Source organism: Cinclus cinclus, chromosome 1 (assembly GCF_963662255.1).
Source record: "Cinclus cinclus chromosome 1, bCinCin1.1, whole genome shotgun sequence".
In the NCBI taxonomy this organism is placed as follows: Eukaryota; Metazoa; Chordata; class Aves; order Passeriformes; family Cinclidae; genus Cinclus; species Cinclus cinclus.
The window spans coordinates 150,774,732-150,781,331 of NC_085046.1; positions in this window are offsets into that span (position 1 = coordinate 150,774,732).

A 6,600-nucleotide genomic window follows, 5' to 3' on the forward strand; every position below is an offset into this window, starting at 1 on the left:
ATTAGATTGGAAATTGCTTATGCAGTTGTGAAATACGGTAAATTCATCAGGAATGCTTGGGGAACCAACTAAACAAGTGCTTAACTATATATCGGGATTGGTACTCCAGGAAGATATAAAAAACATTTTCAAAATGATTATGTCACAGTCACATATCATGTGGCAGGCTCATTGGCAAGCTCTTTGCCAAGAATCGGCGTGCAGAGAGGACAAGGGGATCCACTCCAGGGGGTCACAATGGAACAACTGATGGGATTTGGTCAATTTGCCACACCCGAAATGCAATTGCAGCTGGGACCTGACAAAATAAAGGAGGCAATGCGGTTGGCTAGAATTGCATTTGAGAGAATGAGACCCGAACGAGGGGCTATGCCATCATACGTGAGCCTTAAACAAGGAATGCAGGAGTTGCTTGCCATCTTTATTGACCGGGTCACAGCTGCAATTGACAGAGCAGGGATCCCCCTTTATATGTAAGGAGCATTGCTGAAAGAGTGCGTGACACAGAATAGCAATTCAAAAATGAAGTCAGTTATAGCTACCCTCCCTGGCACTTGGGAGATAGTAGAATTGTTAGAGCGAATGAGTAATATCCCACAAGACACACAAGCTATGTTGGTAGAAGCAGTTAATAACCTCGCAGTGACACTGAAAGAAGGGCAGTTCCAAAACCAAGCCTTTGCTGCTGCCGTGCTAGCGCCATTAAGGGCGACCGAAAATCGTGGAGCCAAGCCCCGGTCCTCTGTAAAATGTTTTCGGTGTGGACAATCTGGACACATCCGAAAGGACTGCCATGCGGGTCAAGTGTGGTGCCAAAACTGCCAGCTCGACAATCACTCGATGGATGCCTGTAGACACAAGTCGGGAAACGGGGCCAAGAGCGCGAAGGGACACGGTGCAAAGACACCAACAGCGGCCCAGACTTCCCGGGTGCCTCAGGCCAACTCACCCTCCTTCCCGCCAGCAGCTTACATCCAGCAACAAGAGGCAGCCTCGGCTTGGAGCTGGAAGATATTGATATTGAATAGATATTGTATTGAAGGACAGTAAGCCAGTTAAGATCCCCACCAGAGCTCAGGGTCCCCTGGTCATTAATGGACAGGCTTATGGAGCCCTCTTATTGGGACGATCTTCTGCAACCCTGAAAGGACTCTGTTGAACCGGGGGTCATAGATGCGGACTATACGGGCGAAATAATGGTCATGGCTCATACACGGTTTCCACCCATGAGTATTCCCACAGGAAGCTGCATTGTCCAGCTGGTCCCGCAACAACTTGTGCAGGAAGCCAGCGGTCCTTTGCGAGGAACTGGTGGGTTCGGGTCAATGGGAGGCCTGGCGTTACTCACTCTTAAAATGGATTGTCCTGGTTTACAATACAACATACATATTCTATTACCATCTGAGAAGGGTGATCATCCTTATCTCTGTGGGAAATGTCTTCTGTTGATGGGCCATAACTGATAAGGGTGATCATTCTTATCTCTGTGGGAAGTATCTTCTGTTAATGGGCCATTGAGTCCTACTGTATAATTGATAAGATTACATCATCCCATGGGGAGATGCTCCAGCCAGGAGGACGAGCCAAGCCTTTCCTACCTAGATAAAAACTGAGGTTTAGAATGCCAAAGGCAGCCTTTTTCCACTGGATTCCAGAGGAAGAACCAGGTTCTTATCCACATCATCGCTGGACCCTTTGGAGGAAAACTGCACCAGCATCCTGACTGACAGGGTATCAGGTTGTATTCTGACTCTGTCAGTGGTTTTATTTTTATTATTGCATGTATTTTGTTTTTTACTCTTTTTTTTCCTCTTCCCTATTAAAAATTGTATTACTGACTTGAAGTCTCACTGGTTTTGCTGTTCAAACCAGTACATGGATCAACGTCTACTTGTCAAGGCTACCCTTCAACAAGGGCAGGATAGGAGGCACCTCAGAGTACTATTGGATACGGGCGCAGACATTACAATTATATCCCGACACCACTGACCACCCAATTGGCCCATGCAAAGCCAGGCAGAGGTGGTAGAGGGGGTCGGAGGAGCGGGTAGAGTCCAGAGGAGTCATGCTCCTGTATCACCATTGAACAAGTCACTGTCTCTGCATTAGTGACAGTAATGGACCTACCAATTGGAGTACAGGCGTTAATTGGCCGAGATGTCCTTTCCCAGATGGGTTTGACGCTGCATATGGCCAATGGCCCTTTTTAACAGCAGCCACTACTTGGGCTTTCCCAATCCAGCCAACATGGTTAACAGACACCCCTATCTGGGTGGAGCAGTGGCCAATAAAAAGGGAAAGCCTCCGACAAGCCCATGTCTTGATCAATGAACAACTACAGCAAGGACATGTGCGACTGTCTACAAGCCCGTGGAATACACCTATTTTTGTTATAAAGAAGAAATCTGGCAAATATAGACTGCTTCACGATCTCCCTGCTGTAAATGCCCAAATGCAACCTATGGGAGCTTTAAAACCTGGACTTCCCAATCCGGCTATGATCCCACAAAAATGGTCAATACTGATAGTGGACTTTAAAGGACTGGTTTTTTACTATTGCTTTACATCAGCAGGATACGCAACGCTTTGCCTTTACATTACCAGCGATTAATAGAGAGGCTATTGCACAGTGTTATGAATGGGTGGTGCTGCCTCAAGGAATGAGAAACTCTCCAACCCTTTGCCAGCTTTTTGTGGTGACAGCATTACAGCTGCTTCGCCGGGCTTGGGGTCAGACTGTGATCTATCATTATATGGATGACATCCTGTTCGCACAAGAGCATCCTTTCACTTCGCAACAGGAAGAAGAAATTATCACCACCTTGGCACAGCATGGACTGGTGGTGGCCCCAGAGAAAATCCAACATACGTCCCCCTGGCAATACTTAGGCTGGCAGATATCTGAAGCAACAATTCGACCACAGAAGCTGGAGCTTCGGACACAAGTATCTACCTTGCCTGACGCACAGTGTTTATTGGGTGACCTCCAGTGGCTTCGGCCAATAGTGGGATTTTCTAATGATGACCTAGAGGGCCTTCACCCCTTGTTAAAAGGTACAGATCCGGCAGCACCAATAGAACTATCAGCTGAGCAAAAGCTTATGCTTCAACGCTTAGCAGATGCCATCACCATGCGTGTTATTTCACGTATGTTTCCTGACATACCAGTGGACGCAACCATTTTGGCAGGGAGGACTCATTTTGTCGCCGCCCTTACACAAATAGATGCCGCTGAGAGGCCTGTGGTATTGGAGTGGCTTTTTACAGCAATACAGCCCCGTACGACCGTGCAGAGCCAGGTCACCAATCTTGCCGCTTCAATTAAGAAAGGCCGAATTCGATGCCTTCAAACAATGGGCAAGGAACCTGGGACTATATATTTACCAATGAAATCTGAGGGTTTATCGTGGTATCTATACCACTCCTCGGAACTACAAGATAGCCTATTGGAAGCGGCTCAAACTATTCAGCTAAAAAGTTCAAAAAGCCCCATCTTACAATGGATGCATCTTCACGAGTGGGTACCACAACCGAAAGTGGTCAAGCGACCATTACAAAATGCTATCACTGTGTATACCGATACAGGCAAGAAATCGAGACGGGCTGTGGCTGTCTGGCTGGAAAAGGGACAACGGAAACACGAAATACTGGCTGCAGAACCCCTAGATTCACTGCAAACATTGGAGTTAAGGGCGGTTCTTTGGGCCATTCTTAAATGGCCCCATGACAGTATGAACATTGTCACTGACTCTCTATATGTGGTAGGCGTCGTACTCAGGATTGAAGACACGCTGATACGGGATGTAAAAAATCCTAGACTTTTGGAACTGTTAAGACAATTATGGCAAGCTGTCCAGATATAAACCACTCCTCTTGCCATATTGCATATCCGCAGTCATAAGTGGTCTGAGGACTTGGCGAGGGAAACGAGAGGGCTGGTAAGACCCCTCTGGGTACCAAGCAAATGGATCCAGCCAGTGACAGATGATGTCTCCTCCCAGACAATGTTGGCTACAGATCGCTCCACTGGAGACACATGAAGTACGAGAAAAGTTGAGACTTTCTCGCTGTTCAGCCTCTTTGTGCTGCACCTCCAGGACTTATTAAAAAAGAAAATTAGCTGGACAAATTTAAGGCAACTAGAGACTCTTGCCCTTGGAGAGCCAGAGAATGTTTGTAACCACATCAGTCTTGCTAGGAAGCGGTGCTGGAGTTGTGACAGGGGTTGTGGGGACAAAGCTTGGGTCCTTATAAGGTGCGGCAAGTGTTCGAACTGGGTGTGGGTACATCAATCACAGCTGTGGGAATCTGTGTGTGCAATATGTAGGTGAGTAATCCATCAACCATCTTGGAACAGAGCCATGCAAGAGGAAACGGTGGAGCGCTCCTTAGGGGCTGCTGGACTTATCTTTGATAACCATGATAACAGGTACCGACTGCTGGTCTGCTGGCTGTTATTACAGGCCACACAAAGGATTGAGTGGTACCAAGGTACAATAGTCATATGTTTCCTCTGTGCTAAAGGCATTAACATATCACGACACCTTACTGTCTTTAAACAAGACTGGAATGACACAGTGCGGAGGCACCAGCGGCCTCAGTTTAGGGCTGGGCTTCCTAACATGCATATTTAGTGTACACTCATGGCTCCCGGCTCAGCCAAAAACCAACATATGGGTAACATTAGCCAACAAAACAGGGCAAGATGCCTTTTGCTTGTCATTGTCCTCTCTGGGTAACCCTTCTCCACATGCCTGGTTGGGTTGCCTCTTGAAAAATGGCCATGTCCCGCAGGAGTCCCCACTTGCAATACCAGTGATCTGCAGACAACGGTAGACAGCTGGGATCAGTGGATTCCTTACCTGGGAGTAGCATCATTGGAACCCCAGGAACTAGAGTTGTTGGGATCAGTCCAGGCTGATGTATGTTTGTATTTTAATTATAATAGTTGGAGGTTGCAAAATAGTGCCACCAATCACACTGTTTTGGTTAATTTATCCCTCTCAATATACAGAAATGCCTCTCCATGGTGCAATTATACAATTGGCAACCTATCTGTTTCAACAAATAACCCCATACAATTGTCGCCGGCTACATTTCTCATATGTGGAGAGAGGGCATGGGCAGGAATACCGTCACAATTGAGATGGGGTCCCTGTACCTTGGGAAGGCTCACCCTACATACACCCAACACATCTATGATCTTGCAGGCATATTGACAGCTCTAAGCGACTGGCACATACCTTTGATCAAAATTTTAAAGATAATGTCCAATTTTGGTCCCCAGAACAAATAATAGCAGCATCCTTTTTGGCTCCAGGGATGGCAAGGGCAGGCGCCTTGGCACAACTCAACAAGTTGGGCTGCTGGCTGGCAAAACAGACCAACGCCACCTCACTAGCCCTCTCACAGCTATTGACAGATGCAGGCTCGGTACGTCATGCCACCATGCAAAATCATGCAGCCATAGACTTTTTGCTATTGGCTCAAGGGCATGGTTGTGAAGAATTTGAGGGCATGCATTGTATGAATCTGTCTGATCATTCTGTTTCCATACACGCACAGTTGACAAAACTGCAGCAACTCACTAACAGGTTACAACAAAACTCAGGATTGGGATTAACGGATTGGTTGAAATCACTGAATTTAGGACCATGGTTAACCTCTTGTTACAACACTTTATATTATAGCTATAGTTGTGATAGTCTGCCTTTTGTTTATTCCATGTATCTTACAATGTGTACAACTCGGTATGTGCAAGATAGCGGAATCAGTTACAAATCGCGCTTTTATTGCACAAAACCAAAAAGGGGGAATTGTTAATGGTTGGTTAGAACTCGGACATGGCTCAACCGAGACCCTGTGGTCGGAGGAGAAGTGCTGAAAGGCACGTAGACAGGGCAAAGTCAGTATGTGCATGAGGCAGAAGTTTTACAATATCAGATTATGAAGAAGGGAGTAGCGGTTAGAAATCTGTACAAAGACACGACTGAGAAACTTTCTCACGCTTGCTAAAGCCAATCATGTAAGAGAAACACGCAAGAAGAACCAATAAGCATACGCCAAGTGTATTGAGCAAGTAGGCAAAAAGGTGTAAGTGCTAACGCTAGCTTTAATAAAGTGAACAATGCTCTGCCAATCACACTGATTGACTGCATTCTTCCCTCGCTGAACTCCTCTGCAACGGGGGACACAGGGTTGGCAGCACAAGAGGGACTCGGGGATGGCAGCACAAAGGGGATGTGGGGGTAGGGACACAGGGATGGCAGCACAAACAGGACATGGGACAGGGTTGGCGACACAGCTGGACACGTGGGGTGGCAGCACGCAGTGGACATGTGGCGCAGGGATGGCAGCTCAAGGGGTACACCAGGATAGCAGCAGAGGGAGGATACAGGGACAGTAGGACAAGGCGGACAACGGGGACAGGAATGGCAGCACAGAGGGCACATGGGACAAGAATGGTGACACATGGGTGACACTGGCATGGCGACAGATGCAGGACACTGGGCACAGGGATGGTGGCACACACGGGACAGTGATGGTGTCCCATGAGGGACGCAGGACACTGGGGATAGAAGCACACACAGGCGACACAGG